The following is a 17,694-nucleotide window of genomic DNA, read 5'->3' on the forward strand; positions in this document are numbered from 1 at the left end:
CTGATGAAATAAACATAAATTGATCCATAACCTTCGTTTTATTCTCCTTCTTGAAGGAATTTTTCAAACTTTGTAATTTCATACTATACAGTAGGTCAGATAGTCTGAAAAGAGAAAACATGAAGTGTTCAAAATTCATATAATTTAAAATGCAAGTACTCCTGAAATCCTTTTGATACTTGTCTGGAGTTTTCCCAAAACTCTTGAGTAACCTCTTAAACGCAAACTGTACGTATCGCATGCCCGACTTAAAATTGTCTGTCGGGTGCCGAAAGTGGACGACCGCACAAAAACCATATCAAAATTTCAACCTTGGTCAACTTTGACTCGAAATGGTCGAAAAAACGCAATTGTAAGCTAAAACTCTACATTCTAGTAATAATCAATCATTTTCCTTCATTTTGCAAATAAATTGGAAGTCTCTAGCACAATATTTCGATTTATGGTGAATTTTTTAAAAACTTTTCCTTATGTCCCCCATTCTGGGTAACTCTAGTCCGAAAATTCCTGGAAATTCTTTCACCTATTTTGTCGTAATTTTTGCACTGTTTTATATTAGCCGTTACATAAAGTTTTATATATGAAAATGCACAATTTCATGTAAAATACAAGAAAAAACAACCCATGGTTGTAGCTTTTATAAGTTTGGAAATATTTTTATATAAATCACGATAAATGCCAAAATTTCAACCAAATTTCAACTTTGACTCCAACCCTCAATGGTCGAAAACTTTGTAATTGTAAGAAAACCTCCATTCTAGTAATATTCAATCATTTTACCTTCATTTTGCAAAAAAATTGGAAGTCTCTAGCACAATATTTGATTTATGGTGAATTCCAGAATTGAAAAAACTTTTTCCTTACATCATTTTATGGTAACTCAGCTGAAAATCTCAGAAATTCATCAACTTTGTCATAATGTTTGCAATAAAAATTGATTTTTCAATAGGTCCATAAAGTTTTATATATGAAAATGTGTAACGGTCTATTTCATGTAGAATACAAAAAAATAACTCATGGTTGTAGCTTTTATCAGTTTTGAAATATTTTCATATAAATCACGATAAATAGAAAAAAATTTGACCTTTAGTCAACTTTAACTTGACCGAAATGGTCGAAAACTGCAATTGTAAGCCAAAACACTTACAGTTTAGTAATATTCAATCAATGAAAGATCATTCATTTTGCAACAAAACAGGAAGTTTCTAGCATCAATATTTCGATTTATGGTGAATTTAAAAAAAACTTTTTTTACCAGAGCTTCATTTAATTCATGCATCATTTTGTGATAATATTTTCTCTGTGTTGCTCAGATCGTTTTAAATTGACATTTGTTATATACCAATCATCATCCCAATTTAGTGTACAATACAAAGAAAAAATAACTCATTAGCTTTAACTAAACTTTTTAACAGCGTGATTTGTATTTAACCAGACCAATGATATATGAAATTTTTTTGTGCTGTCATATATTTCAATATTTATATATGATAATGATATTTTTTCATATCTGATGGATGCATACTGAACTTCAGGCAATGACAAAAAGGAGCTAAAAATAAACTCTTAATCTTAAAAATTAAGCGTGCTGTGATTTTTTGAAAAAACTTTTTTTTCTGCTAATGCTGTCAATGCCCACTTAACTTCATTTAACGGTGGCCTCATACGGAGACACAGATTTGAAATAGAGGCTCAGCGTTTAAGGGTTAACAAAAAAAGAAAATGCCTTAAGACTCTCAAATTATTGATTACTGTTTCGTTTGAGAAGTAAATATAGTTCAAGCCCTATCTTAAAGTAAAGATCTTAGCTTTATAGCCCAAATTGTCTTATCCCATTGAAGCAGTTCAGCGGTCATCTCAGATCTCTATATAAGCAGTAATGTCCTTGCCATTTTTATAAGACAATGGTCTAGTTTGATCAAAGGTCACTGTTACTGGTGTAGACTGGGGATTACATCAAATGTGAGCTAATACCAACTCATGATCCCTCCATTTTTAGCTTCCTCTCTCTCTCTCTCTCTCTATTTTCAGTTTCTCCAGTTGTCACTTTTCATATTCCTTCCTCTCTCTCCCTAGGTTCCTTTTCTCTCTCCCTAGCTTCCTTTTCATTCATCTCTATAAACTGTGAGTGTTGCTCACCATGTGATCCACAACCTTTACCTTTCTCATCCCAAAAACTATAGGACTCCATTACAAACTAGAACTAGTTTTCACTTTGGTATTACCTACATTGCACATGCACCTTCACGTAAACTACAAAATGGTCATTTACATTGCCAAAATGTCTTACCTGTAGTGCAATGCCAAATAAGTTTACTAATAAATTGGAATCTCCATCATTTAGCTTTCTTCAGGACCTTGTCCCTCAGTATCCTAATTAACCTGCTGACTTTCCACAAATATACACAAATTTCTTCTAAAGCCTTTACCTTAGTACCTACTGAAAAATCTCCTTACCACTGATCACTTCATTAAACTCACTGTTTGTTAACCGAGTATGCAATGAAATTCTGACAAGGTCGCCACAATATGTCAGGGATATTCAGTTTAAATTAAAAAAATTTTTTTCATTTAGTTGAATGAGGGATAGTTACAACCAGTGTACAATACATTTTAAAAAAATTCTCATGTTAAATTGATTACCCATCACCACAACCAAAATACGTGGAAATCACATTTAAAGAAATTACACTAACACCATGGGCCAAAACCTTTGATCCTGAAATTGTTTAAGTATTCACAACTCCAGTGAACTTGAACTCAGTTACACAGTCATAAAAAAGGGATTTTGACAAAGGAAAATCTATTTCTGAGGAAGGCCCCGTGTCACCCGTGAAATTCCATTACAGCACGAATTTCTAGGTATAAAATGCTAGATATACCAGAGAAAAAGAGCTTTCAGGAAAGCTGGGTTACTTACCCCAGATCGAGCATCTTCTAAGGAAGACGTCGGTATAACGAAGGGTGAGTGAAGGATCACTACCACGGAGTCTTACTCAAAGATCATCTCCCTGTTAAAACCCCCCCAGAAGAGAGCGGTGAGCCGCAGCCCCCACACCAAACACCCGCCAGGACGGCGACACCAGCGCCCACCTACCTCATTCCATGCTAGCACTAACCCCAGACTTGGCATGTGCAAGAAGGGGGGAAGCAACATGTGAGTCAGACAGGGGGTCACCGGGTGACACGGGCCTTCCTCAGAAATAGATTTTTCCTTTGTCAAAATCCCTTTTCTGAGTCCAGTCCCGTGTCAGCTGGTGAAATAGTGATAGAGAATCATGCCAAGGCTGCAAACTACTAGGAAAGAAAAAGGGTAATCTGAAGAAAAACAAAAGTTTTACCAAAAATAATTTTAATTAAGGGTATCTCTTCCATGAAGCAAGAACACTAAGAATAAGGTAAACCTAAATACTAAGGCACATTAAAGAACTTAACACTATGAAAAATGGGCAGGTCCCAGTGGCAGGAAAAAAACCCAAAAATACTTAAAACTTACAAAAAGTAAATGAAACATGAAAATTACACAGAATAAGGGTAAATACAACCTTAATACTATACACGTAAACTTAGGCTAAACACGGGGAAAAATCAATACAATATTAATATATACATTCATCTGGGGTACATGGAGCCAAATAAAACCGTCCAGTACCCCCTCAAGAAAAAACAATCATGGCATGTCAGATTACAGTTTTTCCATCAACAGGTACAAAAACAACAATATGAGGAGCCAGGCAGTGAGGTATGATCAACCAGGAGAATAAGCAGAAAAGTAAATGAGGCAGGCGGGCGGGGGAAAGGAAAGGACAAGGATAATTAATTAAGGTGGGGAGATGACACTTCCCACAGCTATTGGTAGAAAATTTCAGGGCTTCGAGTGATTTTAAATAGTGGCGTTTAAACACTAGAGGTGATTTCCAACCTGTGTATTTAGATAATTCTGAAAAGTCCATATTATGAAAGTAATTAATGGAAGTAGCAACTGCTCGAATATCATGAACCTTAGGAACTGAATCTGGGTTGGCCTGTTTAATGAAATATAAAATTTGTTGTCTTATAGCATTTAGTGAAAGAGTACCACCTTTCTCCCTGATAAAAAGAGGACCCGACTTACTCTGTGGAGTTCTTGAAAGGTAAGATTTAAGTGTATAAACTGGACATAAAGACTGGTCTTGAGGAAGGGGCACCACCTTCCAAGGAGACCACCTGTCCTGTGGGTCTTCGTTCTTAGCTAAAAATCTAGGGTCAGGGGAAAGGAGGACCTCTCCAGATGGGAGGAAGTTCACATAATTATCACCTCTAGTGAGAGCCGACAGCTCTGAGATTCTAGCACCTGAAGCCAAGCTAATCAAGAATAAAGTCTTCCTTAACAGATCCTGATAAGAGCAATGAAAGTTATCCATCTCTGATGCTAACTTAAGGACGTCATTGAGAAACCACGTAACAGACTGTGGGCGTGATACTGGTCTCAGACGAGCGCATGCTCTGGGGATAGATGAAAAGTAGGAATCTGTAAGGTCAATTTTAAAACCATAAAGAAATACTTTCTTTAATGCTGACTTGATTGTGGTAATAGTGGCCGGAGCAAGGCCTTTCTCAAACAATGATCTAAAGAAGGAAACTCCTAAATTAGCTGTCATGATTTTGGGCTTCAGATGCTTTCAGGAAGGAGGCTAATTTTTTGACTGCTGAGTCATACTGTCTAATAGTAGAATCTCTTTTATCTGATTCTAAAAACAGAGTGTTGACAGGGTCAATGTTTGCTCCTTTTGAGCTGCGAACTTTATAAAGTCCATAAAACTAGGGCATTCTGAATTCTTGAGGAAGCTGACACAGTCTTGGTTTGTACTGTCTGGGTCAGAATGGGCTTGGGGATCCGAAGACTCCATAATCCCAGTTCCTGAAGAAGAGGGAACCAATTGCTCTTCGGCCAATAGGGGGCTACTAGGCTGGTTGACCTTTGAATGTCCTGAGTTTGTGTAAAACTTTCAGCAGCAAATTTATTGGGGGAAAAGATAAATCTTCTCCCAATTGTTCCAATCTACTGTCATTAAGTCTCTATGGCGAAACGCCTGAGGGTCCAGGTTGGGGCCACATAACAGGGGAGCTTGAAGTTGCTCTCCGTTGCGAACAGATCCACTTGGAGGCCCGGAACCTGGCGGCAAATCCACTTGAAAGATTCCACGTCCAGGGACCACTCCGCCTCCAACGGAGTAGCCCTGGACAGGGAATCTACCACCACGTTCCCGCACCCCGCTAGGTGGGTGGCTGACAGGTGCCAGCCGTGCTTGTTCGCCAGGGAGAAGATAGCAACCATTACTTGGTTTACTCGACCTGATTTGGAGCCGCCCTGTTGATGCAATGAACTACCACTGCGCTGTCCAATACCAACCTGATATGAATCTGGTTGGGGGGGCGGATTTTCTTCAGAGTTAGAAAGACCGCCATAGCTTCCAGGGTGTTTATATGGAACTGCTGAAACATTGTGGACCACGTTCTTTGTACTTTTGTTTTGGTGAATATCCCCCAGCCGCTTAGGAAGCGTCTGTGTGAACAACTAGTGCCGGAGGGGGAAATTGAAGCGAACTGTATTGGACAGGCCTTGACTGAGGACCAAGGCCGCAACCTTGTCTTTAAGATTTGAGGAATAGAGGAGACCTTGTCTCTGAGCTTGACATTGGCTCGACTCCGCCACACTCTGTTTATGTCTTTTAATTTTGCTTTTAAGAGCAGGTCTGTCACTGAGGCAAACTGAAGAGACCCAAGGACCCTTTCTTGGGACCGGCGGGATGCTGATGGTTTTTGAGAAATCTCCTGGTGAGAGATGCTATCTCTTTCCTCTTGGGAGGCGGAAGGGATAGCGTGTGAGATGACAGATCCCACTGGAGACCCAACCACTGAAACCGGGACTCCGAGTCAGGCGGGACTTCTCTCTGTTCAGTTGAAAACCTAATGACTCCAGGAAACTGATGACTATGGACGTGGCTTTCTGACACTCCAGAACTGTTGGTGCCCAAATTATCCAATCGTCCAAATATGCTGCTAGGAGATATCCCTTGAGACCGGAGTTGCTGTACTACCGTGTCCGCCAGCTTTGTGAATATCCTGGGCGCAATGTTCAGACCGAAGGGCATGACCCTGAAGGAGTAGGCTTGATTCCCGAGTCTGAAACCGAGGAACTGAGAGAAGTTCCGCGCAACTGGGACGTGATAATAAGCGTCTGAAAGATCGAGCAGAGGTGGTGACGCTCCACGCCGGAAGTAGAGTCCGTACCTGAGCTACCGTAAGCATGCGAAATTTGTCGATTTTATGTAGAGATTTAGACGCGACAGATCCAGGATCACTCTTTTGCTGATCGGAGTCTTTTTTTGGGAACAGTGAATAACCTGCCTTGAAACTTTAGGTGCCTTACTTTCTTTATTGCTCGTTTGTTGAGCAATTCTGTCACATAATCCTGCAGGATTGATGTGGGTGGCTGGTAAAACCTGGTTAGAGGAGGAGGGTTTTTGATCCAGCTCCATCCTAGACCTTTGGACACAATGCTGTGTGCCCAAGGGCTGAAGGTCCATTGGTCCCTGAACCAAAACAGGCGACCACCTACCTGTGTGTTCTCAGTGGGAGGGAGCGGGTTTGTTCCTCTACCACGTCCAGGTCTTCCCCTTGGGGTGGTGTTGGGCTTTCCTCTGTGAGGGCTTTGCCTCTTCCTCCCTTGCAACCCTATTAAGGCCGTGAAAATAACCACGGCCTTCATATGTAGGGGTTGTATGCTGGTGAGGCCACATATGAGGGCGCAGCTGGTTGGACCAGCACATACTGTTGAGGTTGGGCCTTTGAAGTGGAAGGCTGTGCCACTGCCGAGACCGGGACGGCTTGGACTACCGCCTGATGGTGGGGCCTCTTATGCCTCCTGAATCGTTTCCCTCCTCTCGATTGGGGGCCGGCCGATTCTGGGGTCTTACGCTTATAAGCTGAAATCCCCAGCGAGCGAAGACTCTGGTTGGCCCGTGTAGCCTCGGCCATAACATTCGTGACCTCCTTCTTCAGGAAGAGGTTAGGTCCCCAGATCGAGCTTTTCACGAGCTTGTTGGGCTCGTGGCGGATAGTGGCATCAGCGAAAATGAACTTCCTACATTCCAGTCTGGCCATGATAAAACTCAAATAAGTCAGACTGGAAGCCTGCCAGCAAGGACTTAGCCAAAACCTGGAAGAAAGGTTCGTCCGAGCAGGAGACGGCAGTAGCTTCAGTAAGGCATAGCGAGTTCAAGGACCGGGCTAACTTAGTCCGGCATCAAACTCCGCTTTAAAAGAGCTTCGGCAGCTTGGGAGCTGCTCACTAAACTGAGTGGAAGCGCAAAGAGGGTCCAGCTTCCCGACAGTGAAAGTGGACGGGGCGTCCATCCAGAACTCATTACTTCCTGGGAATACCAGGGAAGTAGGGTCTGTTTCCCTTAGCTGAGGTAAAGGGATTGCCTTCAAAGCACGCTCGGGCCGTGCCAGAGCAATTTGTCCAAGCAGGGAGTGGGAAGGTTGTCTCCCCAGGGTGAACATGGTAAAGTTGCCCTTGAAAGGAGTCAACCGTGTTGTCTGCCTGCCACTCCGTCAGAGTGCGCAGGAGAGCCGACTGAGCTTGGTCCCTAGGGACGATGACAGTCTCCCTAGGAACCTTGTCTGACCGAATCCAGGCTTCCTCCGTAAGCCTCCCACGAAGCCTGGGTAAGGGGCAGGAGATCGGGGGAAAGAACTCCAATTCCTCCAACCGTCTCGTGCCAAGACCATCACCGAGTTAGCTTGCCATCATGTTGGATGGCCCGGAGTGCGAACGCCAGGGTTACCGACATCAAACGGCGGGAGGTCCGCAGTGTCGGGATAACATACTGTGGTTCGGCTGGGGTTGGGTGAGCCATTCCCGCCAGTATGTTATCATGACTGGCAAACTTCTCTGAGATCTTTGCTAAATCTCGAGTCTAGATCTCCTCCGTGAAACTGTTTGTAAAGCTGGTGGCCAAGCCTCGCGTCAAAAGCAGGCTGGCGAGGAGGGCTTGGTTTTGCAGCCCTCTTACTCGCCTTTGCCGGAGGAACCAGACTTGCTCCCGGAGGCTACAGGTCCTGAGACCTTAGCCTTCGACGGGGGAAGGGCGGATGCCTTCTTGGAAGACGAGGACTTATAGCCCTTCGCCCTCCATGAAGTCTTCAACTCAACTTGGGGATAGCAGATGAGCTCTATCACCCAAAGGAGGAAGACTTCACAAAACCTGAAAAAGAAGATATGGATGAAGCAGGGAGTCAAAAAAGGGGGGCCGCCCCAACAACCTCACTTACCTCACCACTTACCACCTGGTCCTGCTCTGTGTTCATTGGTTCCAGGTCCAGATTTATGTGCGGCAACATCCTCCGAGACCTCAGCGTAGGGATATCCGCTTGAGGTGGCTGGGTCTCATCCCGGATCTGCTGGATGATAGGGGTGGCAAGATCTTCAGGCACTGCGGCCGCCACCCGTGCGCCGGGGTAGAGCAAGTCCTCAACCTAGGCGTCGAGGACGTAGGGCTTCCCCGACGGAACGTTCCTTCCAAACCCAGCCACCCAGGCCCGGAGGGATTCCAAGGCAGACTTCTTGGAAGTTTCATCCGCCTGTAAGAAAACCAACAATTAGCTAAGAACGAAACCATTCGAGAACCTCATAAACAATATATAATATACGATATGAGGAGCATAAAGCAGGAGTAATGTAAAGACTGTCACTTACCAACTCATCCTGGACAGTTGTGCAGAGAGCGAAGCAAACCTCACAACCATCAGGGTGCCAAACAACCAGGTCATCCAGCGGACCGCACAACCAGCGTGGGTCCGGCAAACTACGTGACATCTGTAGGTTGTTGGAGGGAGGCGGTGCACCCGGCTCCTCACAGCGAACAGTCTGTAAGAAAAAAGTACATGAACCTCCCACCCTAAGCAAACTAAAGCTGGCAAGGCCGGAAACTCAACTGCAACCGGAATACTCCGGTGGAGAAGAACTCCCTATCATAAAACTGGGCCAATAAGCTCTAAATTACACAGAGTGGAAGGTAGGATTTCAGACCCGGAGTACTCCGGGAATGAAGGAAAGAGAGACCAGGAACTAACCATAAGGGCTGCCAGTAAAAATAACGGCGGAACCCCAGGTATAGGACCGGACTCACGTATAATATATAATGAATAAAGGAGAGTACTCTGTAGATAAACAGACTTATCTAAAAAAAAATAAAAATAAAAACAGTAATAAGTGATGGTAAGAACTCAAGAGGACGGAGGGATCCGTTCCCCTATAAATATTCCCAACCTTCCACCCTTACTTCCCCGCCGGAGAACAAGACTGGTAAAATGCTCATATGTTCATAACATAGGGTGAAGCAAAATAAACAACCGTAACAACGAAACCCGACGGGGAGGGGGAAAGGATGAGACAGGACTCGAACACGTTCGAGTAAACAAACCACCAACCCCAATACAGCGATGCTAGGGACGATATGGGAGGGAGCGAATCCCTCAACCAACAGGAGAAGTCCCTGAACTGGAGAAAACGCCATCTAGCGTCACCCGCACGAGTAGAGCAAGGCTGGGGAGAGGAGGGGGGGGGGAGGGAAGGAGGAGAGTAGGCTACCAGGAAGGAACAGGAGACAAGGGAGAAGCTCACCCGCTCAACTGCACCATACCTCCCAGACAATGAATCTTGGAAGGGTAAGCCCATGACTGGAAGCAACCAACCCAAAGCCCGACTCCTACCTAGGCGAAGCCTAAAAATGGACCTAACCTAAGTATAGGCTAGGAAAAGAGGAGTGGCAAAAGGAGGAGGAAGCAACAGGGAGAGAAATTTTGTGCCGAGAACCAGCCGGGATCGAGAATGGCAGGCAAGGGGCGACTAGCCTAGAGGAACACATCCAAAGAACTCGATTCCCCCAAATGGAGGAAGAGAACTAAGGGGGCTCACTCTGCCCACCTAAAAACGATCCCGGAGGAAAACAGCAACAAAACTCCCTCAACCTGAACTCCCCACCCAGGGCAAGGGGATGAAGCCTAATCAAGCCTACTCCAAAAAATAACCAACACTCATAAAAAAAAATGTGCTCAACAGGGAGAGCGTAGCCTACCACGGGAAGCGGTTAGATCTGAGGCTGCCGCCAGCACCGAGGTAAACCACCCAATAAAATAATAAAAACAATAAAACTAAAATAAAACTTAAAGAGAGCACCATCTTCAATCAAAATAATTAGCCTAGTAAGACCAAAAATAAACAGGAACCCAACCTGGGGGGGAACCTAGGCATGGGCATCACTCCCAAAAGGCCAGTGGGCAAAAGCGTAAAACAAAAAAGGGGGGGAGCCACCGCAGGGAACCACCAGGAAGGAAACAAGGGGGCAAAATAACATCTATAACGACAAGGAGACAACTCCAACTGAAAAAGAACAGAAGGAGTCGCCTTTCATGGTCGACATGGCTGGCTGGGGACGCCGTGGTGTCATAATAAGATCTCAATATTTATGAAAAAGTTGTCGAGACCCCAAAACAGCCAAAAAATAGAACAAAACCCCACAAGAAGATGGTACTTAACTTGAGATGGTAAAGCTGCTCGACGCCATCATGATTAATGCAGAAAAAATCCAAAATAAATGGAACGCACACAAAAAAAAAAAGCGATTTCACGTGCTAGAAAATGGAATGAGGTAGGTGGCGCTGGTGTCGCCGTCCTGGCGGGTGTTTGGTGTGTGGGGGCTGTAACGGCTCACCGCTCTGTTCTGGGGTTTTTGATAACAGAGAGATCTTTCGTAGGTTTCCGTGGTAGTGGTATTCACTCACCCCTTCTTATACCGACGTCTTCCTAGAAGACGCTCGACTGGGGTAGTAACCCCAGCTTTCCTGAAAGCTCTTTTTCTCTGGTATATCTAGCAAGTTATACCTAGAAATTCGTGCTGTAATGGAATTTCACCGCTGACACGGGACTGGACTCAGAAAATAATAATTTGCAACTAGCAAGATTTTTTTAGTTGTTCAGCATGTCATGGTAAGATATAATTGGCCAGTGGTTTATCCTTAACAGCAAAATATTTCCTAATTCTGGCACCTCTGGTTTTTTACAGCTTGCATTGGCGCTACTGCAGCAAACAAGTCACTATGCTGGGCATCTTACAATGGGCAAACTGCCAAAAGGAAATCTCCCATTTACAGTTTGAAAGGACACATTACATTTAAAATTTTGAAAGGAAACATTACGCTTACAATTTGATTTTCATAAAACTTTTATAGAAAATACCACCAATCACAAGATCACAACATTAACAATATTAATAAAAATGATTTTACTCACTGCATAAAGCAGGCTAGGTGGGTTGGTCAACCAAAACACATTTGACAAAACAAGTCTCTAAGTACACATAACAAGGCTCTCCTAGTCCACAAACAGTAGAAACAACTGATTACTTAGCCCCTAACACCATTTGTTGTATAATTATAAATATTTCCCCTTACAGTAAGCACAGGATAATGTTCACTTGATGGCAGTTTAAAATTTATGAAATTCACGATAGTGCTAGTGTTGGTATCAGTGACTAGACCCCGCCCCACTTTCAGGGTAAGAGAGGAACAACTTTAGCAGAGAGCTCAATTCTTTTCTGCCAGTTCTCAACTGTACTTCAGTTGTGAGCAGTCAATTTAGATTTTGATTTTCAGCATTTTTCCATTGGGGATTCTTCCCTTTGGTGAAGTATTGGTAGTCTATGGCTTTGTGTTTATGATAGGTTTTCTTAGCGAGACCACTTATCACAGTTTAGGACTTTTTTCCTTAAATTTGACACTTATTAAGACTTGTGTTTTGTTGACTTGTTAGATTTATTATGTCTGACTCAAGTGCAACCAGTTTACGTCATTGCAGCAAAGGCTGCAGTACGAGACTCACAAAAGCTAAGTATGACTCTCACACTGTGTATGGAATGTAGGCGACAAGAGTTTAAGTGATGTAACTTGTGACGAATGTTCAGAGTGGGATGCTAAAAAATGGAAGGATTTGGGGTTTCATTTAGCAAAACTGGATAGGGACAGGAAATGTAAGGCAGCTGCTAGAGCTGACTGCAAGACAGTAGATAGCAAGACTAGACAGTTCTACAAAGTCTTCTGGTGATAATATTCCTGCTTTATCTATGCCTGCTCCCACTGTGTCCCCAGTCCTTTGACTATTCCACCTGCTCCTATGGATAAAGAAGCTCCTTTATTATGAACCCAACCCCTTTGCCAGCCTCAGAGTCCAAGATTGTGCTGCAATAGTGATCAAAAGCTGGGGTTGATAGTGGGTACAGTGACCCAGTTAGGGGCTTCATTGTGATTCCTTATGGACAAAGTTGATGGTAAAAGTGTTAGTAAAGTGTCAGTGGAGGAGGTGGGTGCTTGTCCCGCCGACGCTCCTAGGCAAAGGTCATTGGCATACTCCTCTACACATGGGAGCAGTCATACTGGGGGCCCAAGGGAGGTTGGTAGGGTGTGCCCATGGGCAGTCACCCCCCTCAGTCGGACCTGTTGCAACGTCCCAGGTCACGACAACGGATGACCATTGGAAAGGCATCCAGACGGAAGTGAGTAGACTGTCCTCGAGTTCCAGTGGCGCTTTAGAGATGAATCATGGCCACTGAAAACGCCCGCGACGGATATGGTCTGCTCCCCTCCAGTGCCTTACATGAGAGTCAGAGAACCCTGCAGCAACCTTTGTGTAGTTTCTGGGATTCCCCAGAATGCTTTTCTCCAGAACGTTTGAAACTGCTGGAACCCAGGAAAACCACGCTAAGACTTTCTTTGTCTGCTAGTTCTCCTTCCTCTTTGATTTTCTGGTTTTCAAGCACCAGTATTAGCAGGTCTCAAAGAGTGATTGGGAAACATCTACCTGAACAACTCATAATTCATTAAATTAACCAAGGCACCCGTATTTATAAAGACCCTTGCATTTATACCATACAGACCCAATTACAACTGGCTTTGACCCTGAGGGTTCCCCTAGAAGTCCTATCCAGTTTTCCTTTACAACTGATCAGTCTTTAGACAATGTCTGCCGATCACAACTCACGTGAGGAACTTCCTTATCTGAGCTACGAAAATTCTGAAATGCAGGCCTATCATTATACTGTCAGTGAGACGAGCAAGACTGCCAAGGATGACCATAACTCTTACAACTGCCACAATACATAACACGGCAAAATCTCTTAATGTGTCCCTGCACATTGCAGTTAAAGCAACGAACCCATGGGGTCCGAGAACTCAAGTCAACCATGGATCTTTGGCTATTCTGACTTTCAACAAAATTCTTCGGACCGCGGACTGGGTCTCCATGTCCTACACAACCATAGGCTGATCTAAGGAATCTCTGATCACTATTTCCTATCCTCATTTTTGCTACTATCTTCTTCGTAAATAAATCTGCTAACTTATTCTTGACTGATCACAAATGCAAAAAAAAAATTCCAAGTCCCGGAAAAGCACAGTAATACTGCCAGAACTTGAAACCCGATCTGAGCTGCACAAATTCACAGACACACGAATTTTTCATTGGAACCTAACTAATGGTCATATACAAAGTTTTTTCAGATACGACAAACATTTTCAAACACTGAGAAACCAGCAAAAGTGTTTGTTTAATTTTTAAGTAATTTATAAGTTTTCAAGCCTTTATGTGTGAATTAAATAACATTAAATATTATTAAAAGTAATAATTTCTCTCTCTCTCTCTAGCTCTCTCTCTCTCTCTCTCTCTCTCTCTCTCTCTCTCTCTCTCTCTCTCTTTTAGTGAGATGAATTTTTATGGTACATGTATACAGGTATGTTTATTTGTATAAATAAACTTTTTACCTAATAATAAGTACTAATTTTCAAATAATAAGATTAATAAAATTAAATAATAATAATAATAATATAATAATAATAATAACCCTTAAACGCCGAGCCTCTATTTACAAAAACGTCTCCCGTATGCCAGCGGCGCTTGGAAGTTAGCGCTGCGGAACAAAAGTTTTTTTCAAAAATCACAGCACGTCTTAGTTTTTAAGATTAAGAGTTCATTTTTGGCTCTGTTTTTGTCATTGCCTGAAGTTTAGTATGCAACCATCAGAAATGAAAAAAAAAATATCATTATCATATAAAATATTGAAATATATGACAGCGCAAAAAAATTTTTTCATATATAATTTTATACAAATCGCGCTGTGAGCAAAACGGTTAAAGCTAACGGATTATTTTTTTTTTCTTTGTATTGTACACTAAATTGCGATGATTTTGGTATATAAAAAATTGTAAAATGATCAAAGCAACACAGAGAAAATATTATCACAAAATGATGCATGAATTAAATAACGTGGGGCGTAAAAAAATGTTTTTTCAAAAATTCACCATAAATCGAAATATTGTGCTAGTGACTTCCCGTTTGTTGAAAAATGAAGCTAATTGATTGAATATTACTAGACTGTAAGTGTTTTAGCTGAAATTGCAGTTTTCGACCATTTCGGTCGAGTTAAAGTTGACCAAAAGTTGAATTTTTTCTATTTATCATGATTTATATGAAAATATTTCAAAACTGATAAAAGCTACAACCATGAGTTATTTTCTGTTGTATTGTACATGAAATTGCGCACATTTTCATATATAAAACTTGATGTAACGACTAATATAAAACGAAGCAAACATTGGACAACGTGGACGAAAGAATTTCTGAGATGTTGGCGAGATTCATCTCGCGCAGAGTATGAAAATTTTTTTAAAAATTCACCATAAATCGAAATATTGTGCTAGTCCAGACTTAATGCCAATTTATTGCAAAATGAATGTAAACGATTGAATATTACTAGAATGTAAGAGTTTTAGCTTACAATTGCATTTTGACCATTTCACGAGTTAAAGTTGACCAAGGTTGAAATTTTGGAGGTTATCGTGATTTATGTGAAAATATTTCAAAACTGATAAAAGCTACAACCATGAGCTATTTTCTGTTGTATTCTACATGAAATTGCGTACATTTTCATATATAAAAGTTTATGTAACAACTAATGTAAACGATGCAAACATTACGACAACGTGATAAAAGAATTTCTGAGATGTTCGGCTGAGTTAGTGAGCAGGGCAGACATAAGGAAAAAGTTTTTTTCAGAAATTCACCATAAATCGAAATATTGTGCTAGAGACTTCCAGTTTGTTGCAAAATGAAGGAAAATGATTGAATATTACTGGAATGTAAGAGTTTTAGCTTATAATTGCGTTTTATTACCATTTCCTCGAACCTACCAAAGTTGACCAAGGTTGAAATTTTGGCAGTTATCGTGATTTATATGAAAATATTTCAAAACTGATAAAAGCTACAACCATGAGTTATTTTCTTTTGTATTCTGCATGAAATTGCACACATTTTCATATATAAAACTTTATGTAACAATTAATATAAAACGAAGCAAACATTGCGACAACGTGACGAAAGAATTTCTGGTGCGGACAAAAGGAAAATGTTTTTTTCAAAAATTCATCATAAATCGAAATATTGTGCTAGAGACTTCCAATTGGTTGCAAAATGAAGGTAAATGATTGAATATTACTAGAATGTAAGAGTTTTAGCTTACAGTTGCGTTTTTTGACCATTTCGGTCGAGTCAGAGTTGACCGAAGGTTGAAATTTTGGCAGTTATCGTGGTTTATATGAAAATATTTCCAAACTGATAAAAGCTACAACCATGGGTTGTATTTTGCTGTATTTTACATGAAATTGCACACATTTTCATATATAAAACTTTATGTAACTGCTAATATAGAACAGTGCAAAAATTAGGACAAAATGACGAAAGAATTTCTGAAATTTTCAGCCAAGTTTTACACACTGGCATAAGAAAAAGTTTTTTTGCACCATAAATCGAAATATTGTGCTAGAGACTTCCAATTTGTTGTAAAATGAAGGTACATGATTGAATATTACTAGAATGTAAGAGTTTTAGCTTACAATTGCTTTTTACCATTTTAGTCAGAGTCAAAGTTGACCAAGGTTGAAATTTTTGTATCGACGTCGATAAACGTCCATACTTGGTACCCAACAGACAATTTTAGTCGACGTATGATATGTCCAGTAGGCGTTTAAGGGTTAATAATAATAATAATAAAACTGTAATTACAAAATTCGTATTATTTTGAACAAACAAATTGTTCCCTGTCTTTTGTAAGAAGGAGGTGAAGGCAAAAGCTGTCAGACATGTCATTTAACATGACAACAAGGGGAGTGTTGCTAATCAGTGGTCAGAATTTTCTTGTAACTCTCTCTCTCTCTCTCTCTCTCTCTCTCTCTCTCTCTCTCTCTCTCTCTCTCTCTCTCTCTGTGTCCGTAATAATTCATAGAAAATTTTACTCTCTTAAGTAAGGACAACTGTTATCTCTCTCTCTCTCTCTTGTTTGAAGTTAGCCAACCTACGTATTACAGCACGTTTCTCTGTATGTCTTTAACTGTACGGTAGATAATTTTGAATTGATCTAATTTTACCTGTACCATTTACAAACTGTAAATGTGCCATTCTAAAACATAGAGACATAGAGCACTTCAAAACACAGAGCAATTCAGAACAAAGAGAAAGTGACAGAATAAAGTTGTTTTTAAAAACGAGGTTGAGAAGACTTCTAAAAATAGATCGGTGGAATGGGGGAGAGTGTCACACCATTAATTTCTTTTTTTAAGGATAATGTATTAAGCTGACTTTTAAATGAAAATACAGTAACTTTAATTTCATTTAATAGTTAGTTTAATACTGAATTTCCATCTTTTGATATCTAATGTAAGAATAACTTTCTCTCTCTCTCTCTCTCTCTCTCTCTCTCTCTCTCTCTCTCTCTCTCTCTCTCTCTCTCTCTCTCTCTCTCTCCTCCGTAATAATTCATAAATAATATAACTTGATATTTCAAGTAAGGACAATCTTCTCTCTCTCTCTCTCTCTCTCTCTCTCTCTCTCTCTCTCTCTCTCTCTCTCTCTCTCTCTCTCTCTCTCTCAGTCTCCGTAATAATTGATAAATAATTTCACTCTCTTAAGTAAGGACAACCCTTATCTCTCTCTCTCTCTCTCTCTCTCTCTCTCTCTCTCATGTGTTATTCTCTCTGTCTCTGTAATAGTTGATAAATAATTTCACTCTCTTAAGTAAGGACAACCCTTATCTCTCTCTCTCTCTCTCTCATAGTTAGCGCTCACACATTTTTACAACTTATTAATTCTCAGTATGTCTTTACCTGTACAGTAGATAGTTTAAATTGATCTAATTTGACCTGTATCATCTACAAAGTGTAAATGTGCTACTGTTGCAGATACGTTCTAAAACATAGAGACATAATAACTAAGAGTTGTATTAGTCAAAATATAAAACACTGGTTGTTCATGAAAAAGCATTTCAGAACAAAGAGAAAGAGACGCAGAATAAAGTTGTTAAAAAGAGGTTGAGACGATTCTAAAAATAGATCGGTTGGAAGGAGAGAGAGAGAGAGAGAGAGAAAATTCTCTTCCAAATCTCAGTTTTTATGTCAACCATTTATTTCTGTTTTTTAAGGGTAATGTATTAAGCTAACTTTTAAATGAAATTACAGTAACTTTAATTTAATTTAAAAGTTAACTTAATAATTTGGGAGCATGATTAGGGTGATATTTAGTGATTAAACTTTAGAAATAAGCATTTA

General features: G+C 40.9%; 1 protein-coding gene across 12 annotated transcripts in view; it reads left to right on the forward strand.

Annotated features, from left to right (window-relative positions):
- LOC136837314 (transcription elongation factor, mitochondrial) overlaps window positions 1–17,694 on the forward strand; it is a 250,307-nt gene that overhangs the window by 125,734 nt on the left and 106,879 nt on the right. The window lies entirely within an intron of this gene.

Source organism: Macrobrachium rosenbergii, chromosome 58 (genome assembly GCF_040412425.1).
Source record: "Macrobrachium rosenbergii isolate ZJJX-2024 chromosome 58, ASM4041242v1, whole genome shotgun sequence".
NCBI lineage: Eukaryota > Metazoa > Arthropoda > Malacostraca > Decapoda > Palaemonidae > Macrobrachium > Macrobrachium rosenbergii.